This window comes from Octopus sinensis, linkage group LG18 (assembly GCF_006345805.1).
Source record: "Octopus sinensis linkage group LG18, ASM634580v1, whole genome shotgun sequence".
Classification (NCBI taxonomy): Eukaryota; Metazoa; Mollusca; class Cephalopoda; order Octopoda; family Octopodidae; genus Octopus; species Octopus sinensis.
In genome coordinates, this window is record NC_043014.1 from 47,930,184 (window position 1) to 47,944,644 (window position 14,461).

The window sequence follows — 14,461 nt, forward strand, 5'->3', positions numbered from 1 at the left end:
CTTCTTGCGGAACCCCTGGACTGTACTGGCGGAACCCTAAGGTTCCGCGGAACACTGGTTGAAAACCACTGGTCTATAGATTTCCACCAATGTACATCAGCACCAGTTTATCCCAGTTCCAGACTTTACCATTTCTTTCTCTGTCTGTCTGTCTGTCTGTCTGTGTGTGTGTGTGTCTGTGTGATTGATTGATTGAACAGGTAAAGTTGAAAGATTGATAGTGGAGTTCAAACAAGAGAAGTTTCAGAAAATCATTCATTATTAAATATTGTACTCATCCTCTCGTACCAACACGATAGAATGATTGGTAGGGATACTGGCAAAAATTTTTTAAAAAAAAAAAGAAAAAAAAACCTCAGGTCTATCTGATATTCTGCATACCACTGCCCCATGTAATTTCATGAATCCAATCTCATGCCCTTTAACCTTTCAGCATCTAAACCAGTCATATCTGGTTCAAATATTCTACCTCCTTTATGCTCAAAGTGACCAGATCCAGCCCTCACATCCACCTAACAATATCATCATCATCATCGTTTAACGTCCGTTCTCCATGCTAGCCTGGGTTGGACGGTTCGACCGGGGATCTGGGAAGCCAGAAGGCTGCACCAGGCTCCAGTCTTATCTGGCAATGTTTCTACAGATAAGACTGGAGCCTGGTGCAGCCTTCTGGCTTCCCAGATCCCGGTCGAACATAAAAGAGGTAGAATATTTGAACCAGATATCATTCTAAAAAAAATAAACAATCACATCACCGAAATTTTGAAGCTGTGAGATAATGCATGATTAATTCAAAACAATGTGAATAAATACATATTACATTTGATGGAGTAATCTGAACATTGAAGGGTTGAAGGGTCAATGTCATACAAGGCCCGTAGGCCATTGTGTTGATGGGACACCAGTAACTATACCATTAATTATACATTATATTGGTTTAATAATGGGTAACCTGTTTTAACTGCAATATAACCAATATACAGAGCTTTCAGGAACCAGCTAGACACACAGACATCACACCACTTTGTCAAGATACATTTGTGTTTGAGACACAAGCATATCAATTTCAACATCAAGAGAAAAATTGGGGAATATGCCAACAAATACACCCGATATTCAAGATCCAGCAACTTTAACTGTCTTTTTTTTTTATTCTCCATCTTTTACTTGTTTCAGTCATTAGATTGCAGCCATGCTGGGGCACTGCCTCGAAGAACTTTAATCGAATGAAGAGACCCCAGGACTTATGTTTTTAAAGCCCGATGTTTATCCTGTCCCTTTTATCAAACTACTAAGTTACAGGGATGTAAACAAAACATCAGCTGTCAAGAGGTGGGGTGAGACAAACACACACATTTATATATACATACATACATATATATATATATATATATATATATATACACACACACACACAAACATTTATATATACATATATATACACACACACATATATACACACACAAACACACACACACACACACACACACACATATATACGCACAAACACACACACACATACATACATATAAATGACTGGGTTTTTTTGGTTTCTGTCCTCCAAATTCACCAAAAAGGTTTTGGCTGGCCTGAGGCTATAGTAAAAGATTGGCCCATGGTTTCACACAGTAGGATTGAACCCAGAGCCTTGTGGTTGGGGAGCAAACTTACTACAAAACCACATCAATATAAAAAAAAAAAGAAAATTCAGAGTAACTCTCCTTCCCCTTCGAAATTTAATAGTCCATACTGCTCTCCTTTCTCTTCCTTACATCTATTCCAAAACAAAGGTCAAGTGCTTGAACACTTTCTCTTCGTGTTCCTCACCCACAAGATGAAGGACAAGCGCACTGAAATGTTAAATTCTTCCATGGCAATTAAACGTATCCCACTCATATTACTCCAGTTTACATGGCTGAACAGAATAAACAAGGCAGCACCACTCCCTACTTCACAGTTCAATGGTTATCAGAGTCCATCCAACTAGAAAAATAATTACTCAAACACACAGACATTAGGTAACATGGCAACATCCATGTAATGAAAAAAAAAATAATAAAAAACAGTCAATAATAATAACAATAGAACCGAAATTGTTTTATTTTATGTTGTATTCTGACTGGCTTGTTGTTGTAATCGGTCTTTGGTTTTGTAGCAACAACAATGAAAATATATCTAACACACACACACAACTGCTTTCTAATCTGGCTGGCTGTATGAAATCTTTAAATATAGATGTAAAATCATACACCCACGCCAGTGGGAAACCCTGAGAGTAAAACCGAAGCTAAAGTAAGAGCAAAGTGGCACCCTGTCACCCTTGTTATAAACACCCAATGATGAACAAAAAGGTCAATCACAGCTAACCCTACCTTTTCAGTTTCAACTTAACCACCAGACGCATCACAACATACCACCCACCAATACCATTGTATTTTATAAATTAACTACAAACATAACAAGCAGCAATTTAAGATCTTACTGTCAATTATATTAGTGAGTACCTGCTACTCCTTCTACTCAAACTAATTAATTTAAATCTATTTTTCGGTTACTTTCACAGTAAGAGATGTTCTTAGAGTGAATTGGTAAAAATATGACCCAGCAACTGATGGATTTGCAATTTTAGTTCAGGTCAATGGGTTGCTGTGACTTCTCTCTCTCAATTTGGTATTTATAATATTCTAACACCAACACCATTGTAGTTTTGTTTTCTAAGAGAGTCTTTGTAACGCTGTTGAACTGAAAAACTCAGTGAAATCTGAGAAACAGCAAACAAGTAGAATGTAGCAGTATATAGGAAGGCAGAGCCTTTTAACCGATCCTCTTGGAATACATATGCTGGCATCAAATCAACAGCATCCTGTTTTGATTTCTGAGTGAAGTGTTTAGAAGAGCTTATGAAGAGAAACCAGGATGTGATTGGTTGAGATGAAGTGTGTGGATGCACAACAATGCAGGAGGTATTAGTCGTAGCAGTAGTGTATTAGCAACAGTGATGGTTGAAGTGTGTGTAATTTTGTGAGTAGACACAGCTGGGTGCTCAGAGAACAATCAGTAACCTAGCAATTAAGATAGAGGAAGTGTGAACCAGAGAACTTGTCAGGTGTGTTCATAAATGTAAAATGGTTACATGGATAACGTAAATTATCAACTCTAGAGACAGGAGTTCAAATCCATAGAAAAAAGTTTATAAAGTCTGAAGATGTCAGTGTTATAGAATATTGCTCATATCTATCAAGCTATACAATGATATATATATCATTGTATACTGTGAATATGTGTGTGTGTATGCAGAGTATGGTGAATCAACTATCATCTAAATTACACAAAAATGAAAATAACACTGACATCTCATTTTAACATATATATTTACTAAAATTACAAAAAAATATCTTGAAATACTAAAGAGTAAACTTATTCAAGAAAATCACCATTGACTTCAACCACAGCCTCCAGGCGACTTTGGAATCGCTTGCAACTCTTCTGAGTTGTTTAAATTGATGAATGCTACCATAATCCTTGCCTTCAGTTCATCTTTGATGTTACAAGGAGTTTTGTTAGTCTCTTGCTCAACTGCATCCCACACATAATAATCAAGGGGCTTGCAGTCTGGGGAGTTAGGTGGCCAGGTGTTAGGGGTGAGGTGGTCACAGAAATTGTCTGACAGCCAGGACTGGGTTCTCTTGCTTGTGTGGCATGGTGCAGAGTCCTGTTGCCAGACATCGGGTCTTCCAGCAGCCACCCTCTTGACCCAGGGCAGCACTACCTCTTCCAGGCACTTGATGTAGGCCTCTGTGTTGAGTCTGAGGCCATGTGGAAAGATGAATGTAAGAATAATATCGCCACCACTAGTGATCACTCTAAACACCATAATGTTGACTGGATGTTAGATTTTTATCACTCGGTACAGGTTTTGGGGACATGGCAAGCCAATGGTTGTTGTGTGTTCACAATCTGATCCTGGCAGAAATTTTTCTCATCTGAGAGAAAGTAAAGCATGTTTGGTTGGAGGGGATACTTGAGGTTGTTCAAAAGCTTCGTAGTCTGATCTTTACTCTTGTCCTTGATGGCTTATTGTAGTTGTAGGAAAAGCAGAGATGTACATATCTGGGGTGATCCACGTCATTTGTTTGGACTCTTATCCAACTCCTAATATCGAATCAGCTTTTCAGCATTTGTTTGGAATTAAATTTTTTGCAAAGTTCCATCTCTGCGGAGTTTCTCCATCAAATTCAAATAGATAACTAGAAGAAGTACTGCTACAAAAATATATCAGTAACAGTTGCAGACTGCAGTACAAGCCATAGCCTCGATGGGACTGATGTATGGAATAATACAAGATTAATCAATTCCATGTATTTGCCAGAGACAAGTACTACTGATGCCTTCTTTCTAATAATTGCTCAAGTATTTAGTTGAAAGCCATTATACTTGGTATTTGTTGACCTAGTAAAAGTCTCCATCAGGGTCCCTTGCTTCCTGATCTAGTGATTACTGCAAAAGCTAGAAGTAGATGAATGGCTGGTGAGAGCCATCCAAGCCATGTTCTGGAGAGCAGTTAGTAAGGTGAGAGTTAGCAATGATTATAGTAATGACTTTAGTGTATAGACTGAAGTTCAAATGGGTTCACCTCTTGTCCCCCCCCCCCTCCTATTTATCATTGTCCTCCATGGGAATACTTCTGTGCTGATGATCTCATTCTTATAGCTGAATCCATGGTGAAATTGGGGAAGTAATTCCAGGTGTGGAAGCAAAACCTGGAATCCATGGGTTTTCCAATAAGTGAAGCATGAGTTTTGAATGTAGAGAACAGGTGAAAACTAGACAGAAATGAGATTAGAATGCTCCGCTACAAGTGCAACAACAGTGTAGTTGTACCGAGACAAAAATTAGACGACTTCCTATTACCCATCCCTCCATCATTATCCTAATCATGGCACTATTCAGCTGCAGTAATTTCATAAGAACAGGACTACATATTTCACCTCCCTTACTTGCTACCAGTTAACCATCTCCTTGAAACCACTTCCCCATGTCACCCATCCTCCATATCCCATCCCACTTTATTTTCCCACTGGTCACCTGTTCTATGCCACCAGTCAACTCTTCTTGTCCACATTGCACAATTGCCATATCTCATTAGCATTGTGAATATTGGAAACATGTCATTGATAGGTTAACATCGGCGCATACTTTTTATGCATTTGCATGAGATTAGGAGTGTTTCATGTGGTTCCGTTTCATATGGCTGTCAGAAATATCACGTGATCACGTGACCGACCAGACCATCAGATGTTGTTACACATCGCTGGTCACAATGCGTTCGCATTGTTTTAGCCTTTGAATGACGCCACCCCGCTGGCTAAGTGAGCAGGCCAACAGAAGAAAGAGTGGTGAAAGAGTACAGCAGGGATCACCACCCCCAGCTGGAGCCTCGTGGAGCTTTTAGGTGTTTTCGCTCAATAAACACTCACAACGCCCGGTCTGGAAATCGAAACCGCGATCCTGCGACCGCGAGTCCGCTGCCCTAACCACTAGGCCATTGCGCCTCCACGTCAGAAATATACTACACATTTATATCAAAATAAAAATTCAAATGGAAATTGTAGTTAAGACACCCGTGCCAGTGACACATAAAAAGCACCGTCTGAACGTGGCGGATACTAGCGTCGCCTGACTGGCGTCTGTGTCGGTGACACGTAAAAGCACCAACCGATCGTGGCCATTTGCCAGCCTGCTCTGGTTCCTGTGCTGGTGGCACGTAAAAAACACCCACTACACTCACGGAGTGGTTGGCGTTAGGAAGGGCATCCAGCTGCAGAAATACTGCCAAATCACTAGAGCCTGGTGCAGCCTCCATGGCTTACCAGACCCCGGTCGAACTGTCCAACCTGTGCTAGCATGGAAAACGGATGATGATGATGACTATCCACAGAATGGTAAAATAGAGGTAAGTGAAGATGGTGGCAGAGTAGAAGTAGATGATGGTGGTATGGACAGGTGATAGAAGTTGATATTGACTAAAGTAGTGGTTAGATGATGGTGGTGGATGGTAGCTGGAGTAGGGTTAGGTGATAGTAGTGTTAAGAATGTGATGGTACAAAATAGAGGTAAGTAATGGTTGTAGTACAGACGTGATGGTGATAGAATGGAAGCTAGAGTAGAGGCAGATAGGTGATGGAGGTACAGACATGCGATAGTGATGGATGGTAGCCAGAAGAGATATAGGTAGGAAGTAGTTTTGTTGCTGTTGGTGGTGGTAGTATGAAAATTGACATTTTAAACACTAAATTTTGTCCATTGTTGTACCTCCATCTCTCTATATATAAAGCTGAAGTTGTCTGTGTATGGCAGGTTTGGTAGCCTTCAACTAACACTATCTCCTCCGAGACCCTGCGGCGCAAGTTGACCAAAATTGAGAGTATGATAGAAGAAGGCTTGCTCTTCCTTCCGTAGAAGAAAAATTTCAAATCGGACCATGTTAACACCAAAAATTATTTACATCAAAAAGGTGCTTTTTTTCTATGAAAATCCCTATTTTTTACTACTGTGTCGCCATTTTTCGGTGTATTTCAACCAGAAAAATGTTCACTTAAAGAGAATAACAAGCTACATAATGCAAAATTTTTACTTTTCAAAAATTCCAATTCTAAAGGGTCGAAACAAACCCGTGCAACACCGGGCGATACTGCTAGTTTAATAATAAACTTAGAGTGAAACACTGTTGGTGTGCAGAGCATGGTACCTAACCAGAGTGAAACGCAGTATATCTAGGGTATCGTGTGGAAACGAGGTAGTATAGTGGAGTGGGTCGGTGGGTGGGAAGATATAGTGGGCGGCAGGGTAGGGTGGAGTGGTGGGTGGTGAAGTGGGGTGGAGTGGGCATGCTGCATGATGTTGCAGTCCAAACAGTAGTAGCAGCAGCAGTGGTGGTGGTGGTGAAGGGTGAGTGAGTGGACTCGATATACAATAGACTTAATTGAAGTTTAAATCTCGCCCATTGTAACCCAAGTAATAACTCTAATGAAACACTCGTTAGCTTAATGACTATAATAATCAAATTCTACAACTTAATGGAATACAACAGAATCTACCATTTACTCAGAGAAGTCAGTCTCGAAGGCGAATTAACTGCTATCATCATCATCAGCATATGAACATCAGTTTATTAATGCCGGCAAAACCAGAAAGTTGCAGTGTTGTTTGTAATATTTAACCTCGATACAGTAGACATATGATCAAGACATTCCAAACATGACCATCCTATATTTTTGCAGGCAGTATGAAACCAGAACTCATCCAATGTCCCTTGTTTCTTTAGGCTACTATTTCTAGTAGATCAAGTGACAATGTAGAGGCTCCTTTGTTGATTACTATGGTTAATATTTCTACAAAAAGATGAAGTGAAATAATCACAACCAGGATCTGACTTCATTGTGTGAAATTGCAGCTGGATGAGATCAGCAATGGTTTGTTAATATAGGACAAGGGTCCCCTGCATAGCCTAGTACTGGCCATACTGAAAGAATAATTTTTAAAATTTGATGTGGCTGATGCCAGCGCCGCCTCGACTGGCTTCCGTGCCGGTGGCACGTAAAAAGCACCATCCGAACGTGGCCGATGCCAGTGCCGCCTTGACTGGCTTCCATGCCGGTGGCACGTTAAAAGCACCAACCGAGCGGGGCCACTGCCAGACTCCCCTGGCACCTGTGCCGGTGGCACGTAAAAAGCACCCACTACACTTGCGGAGTGGTTGGCGTTAGGAAGGGCGTCCAACTGTAGAAACTCTGCCAGATCAGAGATCGGCTCGGGGCTATAGTGGAGACACCTACCCAAAGTGCCATGCAGTGGAACTGAACCCGAAACCATGTAGCTAGGAAGCAAGCTCCCTAACCACACAGCCATGCCCGCGCCTTATATATGTCATAATTAAATTATATCAAATGGAAGTCTTATAAAACTATTCCACGCATACAATAACAGCCACACCAACTGCCCCACAGATATCACTATGGTTCTGCCAGCTCACTGCCTTAATTCTTTCTAATATAGATACAAGGCCTGAAATTTGGCCTAATATAGGTTCAAAGCCTGAAAAGGGGTGGTGGTGATCGATTACTCTGATCCCTTTGCTTTACTTTAATAGTAATAATTTCTTACATATGCTCAGGCCATACATTCTTCAAGGTGGTATAATTCATGAAACTGACTTAACACGTGACTGGTACCTACTACGGATTGATGAAAGGTAGAGTTATTTTCTGAATAAATATAATAAAATATAAACACTGTAAATGACATAAGAGGAAGTGGTAAAATCTGATCTCAATGCTGGGCACCAGAGATGAGATTAGTGCAAGTAGAAGGGACAGCTTTGTGTGAACTTACAGAGATCATCAATAGTTTAATATAGGATGAGGGTTTCCTACGTGGCCTGGTACTGGTCAATGGACCAGTACCAGGTCACACAGAAAGAATAATTTTTTTTAAATTCTATTTCTATTTTATTGATCAAATCAGTCAGTAAGGTAATTAAGTTTGCTTTGCAACCACCATGGCCCAAAATTCAATCTCACAAGGCAGTAGCATGGACAAGTGTTCACTATGTTAGCTTCAGACTGAGCGACATTTGATAGATGCCAACTGTACAGAAGTTTGTTATATAATTATATGAAGGATAGTGAGACATACACACGGCTTTGCCTTCTTCCCATTATACTCTTGATCCCATTGCCCTTCCACCAATTCTGGTCCTTCTGATGTCACTGTTCGCTTGCTCTCTCTTCCATATTCCTCTTCTTGGAAAATGGAAGTGAATGTACATGGTTGAGATCATGAAGAATTCTCTACACCTACACCCCTACCTCTTAAATATCCATTTCTTCATCTTCTGTTGTCATGTTTCTTCTTTTTTTCTCACTTCCCCCCTCCTACATGCTTTACATATCTTGAGAATTATCTACATTTACATACTGTGTGCGAAGTCCCCTCCCCATCCACCATTCACACTGTAAACATGTTGACATTAGAAAGAGCACCTAGACATAGAAACCAACCCAAATGACACATGCAAAAAGTCTGTAGGAGCAGTGGCTCCCAATGAGACGAAACTTAGACTGTGATGACTCCTCAAACTCATGCCAGCATGGGAAGTAGCCGTAAAATGTTACAAACATTTTAATATTTTTTGCCACTACAAGGCCAAGTCATTGTGGCAGTGTGATGGCTTGTGGACTTCAATGACCATGAAAACTATACAAGTGGAGTCAAGATCCTGGTAGGGTCTCTCACGCTGGATTGGTCAAAGGATAGAGTACGACCTCTTTCCTAGATGAAAATGAGTTTCTACAGGGCTAATACCCTTCTCTAGAAAAAGAGCAATATTATACAAGCATTAACGACAATTCAAAGAACAGCCCAGAGTTGAAAACAGTGGAGAAAAGTCATCGATGGTCTATGGTAAATCACTTATAACTCTTGCTATGTATATCTTCTTCATACAGCATTCACCCGGGGTGGGTTGAGCTGGCTTCATTTATCCACATTGCTGCATCTCTCACAAACGCCGACCAGACCTGGTGATTTAAGGCTAACGACCGCATGATTTCCAACCACTCCTTATTCCAGCGGCAAACGCCGTAGATATGGGGGCCTAGGTTGGGTTCCAGATCAGCCTTGACCGTCATCAGCCAGGTTCTTCTTTGTCCACCACATCGCTTTCGCCAACTCTGAAGGGGAGCTGGGGCAATTGCTTCGTAAATGAATTCTCCTGGCTGACGACGGAGGGCATGACCCAGCCAACGCAGACGTCTTGTTAGGATGCTACGTACATCAGTGGAAAACAAGGGCTATTTGAAGGAAATACTTTGCAAGGAGAAGGTCCTCTAACCAATTCCTAGATGGTCTCTTGTCTGCTATCAGAAATGCCGTGGACCAGTGATTGGTCAACTAGAAATCTTTAACCAATGCCACCGTCTTTTACAATGTATAAAGAATCGGTGTTGTACCATTCTATAGGCCTGTTCAAATCATGCACAGAAAAAAAGAGGAGATGATGATGATGATGAACCCTTCTTGCTTCAAAGCTCTGAATAACAGGTGTGTGTGTGTGTGTGTGTGTGTGTGAGCTATGGCAGTGTAACCACAGCAAGATATGTACCACTGCAATAGAAATACACACAAAGAAATGTGAGAAGGAAGCTATAAATAGCAGCAACAGAACAACTTAGCACTAATTAGCAGCACTCCTCCACCTCCTCCTCCTCCTCTTCTTCCTACAGCGTAATACCAAAACCCTGAAACAGGACGAAATGTGGAACTTTCTCAGCCCCTCAGCCAACCAATTCTCGAAATATATTTCAAACAGGAATTACTGATAATTAGCTTAATGGCTGTATCAAGGTCTTAATTTGCTTAGCTAGTGAAGGAATATTCAATTATAACAGCCAATGGCAAAAAGAAAAATCCACAAAAAAAAAAACAAAAAAAAACAGCAATAATAATAATAATAATAATAATAATAATAATGATTGTAATGAGCAATTTCTAGTTCTCTACCAATGATATAAGGCCAACTGTGTGAGAAACGGTCGCCTAATGAGATATAAAGGAATTGTTTTAGATGCAAAGAGGAACCAAGTGTGGGGTTTAGAAGTTAACTCAATTTCAACTGCAGCCCTGTAGTACTACAACAACCACAACAGAGGTGGTATTGCAGGGAGTTCATTATTCATGCATGGTTAATAATGAGGAAAGAGGGACACCCAGAGTTGCCTTCTGCATGAAGGCTACATAGTTAAGTATGGGTCTTGTTTTTTGGGGGGTATTTTTTTTTTTTGGTTTTCTTTTTCCCTTAGTACAGTTCTTTGAGAAAATATTTCACCAGCTTAAATCACTCCATGGACAGTAGCAGGAATAAAATTGGAGAACGATGCTGCTGATATTGGTTAATTTACACAACGCACAGATGTTTTGTAACAAGTTGCTAATGCTGATATAACCATTATAGTCATGATGATGATGATGATGAAGGTGGTGGTGGTGGTGGTGGTGGTGGTGGTGATGATTAGAAATGACATTAGATTCTATGGTGGAACAGCCATAGTCGTGCAATGTGCTATATCACAAACAGGAGGTTTATCTCCATCCACTAGCCTGCTATCTCATTCTAGTACAGATACAAATTCTGTAGCTATCAGGTTAAAACTACTGAATAACAAACAGTAAGATCACAAGTTCATGTCCTGTTATAGTCATTATCTTCACTTCCTTCTAGTTACTCTCTAATTACAACACAGTGTCAATATGGATCTCATTAATTTAGAATTCAATGATTTAGGCCAGTCATGGGCAAATTGCAGCCCATCAGGTTTTCTAAATGGCATGACTAACAAAAAGTCACTTTGAATTCTTTTTTTTTAGTAGTGCAGCCCATCTGGTGATGATCTAGGTCTCATGTGGCCCACTTCTCAGAAAGGATTGCCCATGCCTAGTTTAGACCAATAATTTGGATGTGAAAGTAATTAATGTTTAAATCTCCAGCACTGGTGCCACCACTTCACAGCAAACATCCTTTACATTTGACAGCTGTGGATGGTGTAAAAGATGGTGCTTCAATGTTAAGTTTAATTTTATGTCGGTCAGTGAATTGTAGAGGAAACAAGGGATGAAATATTTCACCTAGAGGTCAATGCTGCTATTTTTAGTTATAATTAAATATTAAACCCTAAATATGACTCGACAAAACAGCAGCAGGTCATTACCAAGCCCAGGTCATTGCCAAGAACAGCACCCCATGTGCCCAGCATTTTAAGTCTGTTCCAAGACCCTGATGAATCCTAAATCACACTGTTTACTCTGTAGGATACAACAGGACATGCAGGCTATGGTTGTAACAGTTTTTTTTTTCCACCCAGTTTTAGGGTTAAAGGACTGGTGGTTGGTACAAAGTTGATACAGTTCCTGCGTAAGAGTCTTAAGAACTCTGCAACAGAATTTGTACCAGCTGTAGTTACTGATAGTGCCAAGTTGGTACAGGTCAGTGCTAGTCCAGCTAACACAACATCTGGTATCTGTAACAGTCTAAAATTAGAATAACAGTTCACCAAAGCCCTTCCCCATTACTACGACTGCAATCATTTGGAATGTTCAATCATTCGAAGCTGGCCTGGCGCCAAGTTTGATCCAGAATGTAGCAGCACTGTCCCCCCTTTTTGGTAGATATTTTCCAAACTGTGGTGCCAATAATTTCTAGGCATATTGTAAAATTAAGTGAAAATAGATAAACTTTAATGAATATTTAGATATAAAGTATATCAAAGCATTGTTGACTTTGCAGTTAGTTTCTATATAAATTTGGCTTTATATATTTGGTTTCATAAATTAAGCTTAAAGAGCCACAAAGAATTTTGTTTTTAAAATATTTGTCACCGTCCTGAAGAGTTGGGAAAGCTCTGCTTTAAGTTAAAGTAATAATATGGGAGCAGACATGACTGTGTGGTTAAGAAATTTACTTCTCAACCAGATGGCCTCAAGTTCAATCCCACCGTGAGGCATCTTGGACAAGCATCTATTATAGCCCTGGGCTAACCAAATCCTTGAGGGTGGATTTGATGAACAGAAACTGAAAGAAGCCCATCATGTATGTATGTATGTATGTGTGTGTGTATTTGTATCTACTTGATGTTGTGTAACAGTTATCAACAAATGTCATCACCACCCAAATGGTGGCATTCATTTGCAATCTTCCATGAAAACATGTCTGGCCCATTGTGTTTCACATGCTTGAAGGATTAGGGAAAATATTACTTTGCTCTGAAACAAATGAGGGTTGGCAACAAGAAGGGCATCCAACCACAGGATCTCTACCTTATCCAATTTTGTCTGACCCATTTAAGCATTGCTTCACAAATAAAGTGGATCACTGAAATGATGATGATGTTAGTAGCAGGAGTTATTAACAACAGCAAGTGTAGGATTAATTGCAGTAACAATCCTTTTAATAATGTCCAAATATGAACAGCCATTTGCTATAGAGGGGTAAAGATGGAATGTAAAATTGAGAGAAAAAGAAATGTATTTGATTACTGGCAATTCTGAAAGTTGACTCTTTAAAAATATAATATGAAGGGAATAGGATATAACACTCCAGGAATTGTGTCAATAATCTAAAGATCTTTCTGAAGGACATTTTCTACTTAGAAAAAACATTACAAATTGATTGGTTTGGGCTCACAATGATCTCGCTAACACAGCTATCACTGATTAGTTTAAAGCCTCATTGACATCTCTGATTGGCTTTAAGGCTCACAATAACATCACTAACACTGCTATCACTGATTGGCTGAGATCAAAAAGTGATTAGAATCAAATATCTGATACCCTGTTAATGAAAATGCAAAGCATCAGAAAACAAGAACAGTCAAAAGCAGCCATCTTAAAAGAGACACAGAAAATGGCTGTGAAAATTCCTGGAGTGTTATATCCTTACCAGGTTCAGAAGGCCGGCAAGGACCATGGGCTCTGTCTCTTCCTTCAGACTTAGTGAGTATGGAGCGAAGAAAAAATATCCCTTTTGAAATATTTGATAAAATATGATATAGAGGAGCTTCAAGAGACCTTGGTGGTTCAAGAGGGTATGAAACATCTCATGGTGTGAGAACATACCAAAATAGAGACTTGTGGACACATTCCACCAATCTGTACTATTACTGCTCAACACAGCAAAGGCTTTGCTGACTACTGCTGTCATACTGAACACCAAATGTTATATTTTGGAGACTTCAGCACCCTGATAGTGGATAAAAACCACTCAACTACACTGATGTGAGTGGCAGAAACATACATGAAACTGAAGACCAACCAAAGCTATTGGAGAGGGACACAGGCAGAGATTCCTGATGTAACATTGTGAAATTCATCTCAATTGCAGTTGCTTGATGAAGAAGAAAATGTAAGATATGTTTTACAATAAGCCAAATGCTTAAAGGATATGAACTCAACATCATCATCCTTCTTTTAACAACCACCTTTGAATGGAACTTTTAAAGGCAGTGTTTTCAGGCTGAATGCCTTTACTGGTGCCAATTCCTTTAGTCCCTTCTTACAACAAACAAAAACTAAGGAATACTTCTCTCTCCTTCCCCAAAACAGTATTCAATTTTTATGAAACCTTTTTTTTTTTAAATAAAAGCGGGGTTTTGATTTATCACCAAAAGCTGCAATGGTAAAAGGGTAGGAACACCTGTTCTACATCATCCACTAATAAACTTCAGAGACCAAAGAAGGTTCAACTGCTCAACCACTCAGAAATGTGGAAACATATTTCTGTTGTGGACACACTATCCATATCAACAAGGCAACACATTTCCACAAATGCCAGCCTCTTATAGCAACACAATAAGAGGTAAGATGTTTTTACTGGAAACATAACAGGAATAATCCTGACTAGATGACCTGT

General features: G+C 39.8%; 1 protein-coding gene across 3 annotated transcripts in view; it reads right to left on the minus strand.

The window, feature by feature from the left end:
* LOC115221506 (E3 ubiquitin-protein ligase CBL-B) overlaps positions 1 to 14,461 on the minus strand; it is a 123,251-nt gene that overhangs the window by 58,104 nt on the left and 50,686 nt on the right. The gene's annotated exons all lie outside the window — the stretch shown is intronic.